Below are 773 nucleotides of genomic sequence, written 5' to 3'. Positions count from 1 at the left end.
ATCATAATTTTATACTGCACATGTAAAATTATTTTTTAAAAGACTGCAGTTTCAAATGACTTTAAAATATAGTAGTTTTATTGTATATTCCTCACCGGATATATACTACCAGCAAAACAATTGCAAAAAATTACTTTTTAGTGATCATTAAAAAATACATTACACAAATCTAATTTCTTCCTTCGGGATTCTTAAATATCAGTGTTAATCGTCATTGTTAAACAAACGACTTATTTAATGAGGAACTTTGTGTTGTTTAATTAACAATATGTAACATTTAAAGACCAAGACTGATAGCAATAAAAGCACAAAAGTCAAACTCATGAGTTAAAAAGAAAAATTATATATAGATATTGTTGGTGTTCTAGTTCAGCAATATACACTATTTTTATTTTATTTTTTTTATTTTTATTTTTTTCACTACCACAAATTATGCAGTTGAGTTTCCCACATTTGGGGAAATCGCAGGGGTCAGCACATCCGGAGTGCAATGGATAAGCCTCGCCCTGGGAAAACCACCTTCGTGATCATGGTATGTCCCCTGCCAGGTAAGTATAGCAATATACACTATTTTTAAACAAATGGAATCCTTTCTTCCCATGGATATTGTTAGGTGGGTATGCAGCTGGTTCCCCTAGAGATATTGGGGCTTCTACCATTTTCATCTCTTGGAGCTCATGTACCTCACTAGGTGCTCAGGAACCAAATGAACAGGGAAAAAGAAAAGTGAAAATATAGAAAAACAGATTCATAAAACAAAAATATATCCTAGC

The 773-nt window shown here is 32.2% G+C and overlaps 1 pseudogene; it reads right to left on the bottom strand.

Annotated features, from left to right (window-relative positions):
• Window positions 1-409: 409 nt before the first annotated feature.
• On the bottom strand, window positions 410-556 carry LOC150020077 (U1 spliceosomal RNA; annotated as a pseudogene).
• Between the last annotated feature and the right edge of the window lie 217 nt (window positions 557-773).

Source organism: Furipterus horrens, unplaced genomic scaffold (assembly GCF_987537825.1).
Source record: "Furipterus horrens unplaced genomic scaffold, mFurHor1.1.pri manual_scaffold_2, whole genome shotgun sequence".
Lineage (NCBI taxonomy): Eukaryota > Metazoa > Chordata > Mammalia > Chiroptera > Furipteridae > Furipterus > Furipterus horrens.
The sequence above is the reverse complement of the archived record's forward strand: the minus strand, read 5'-3'. Positions and strand labels throughout refer to the sequence as shown.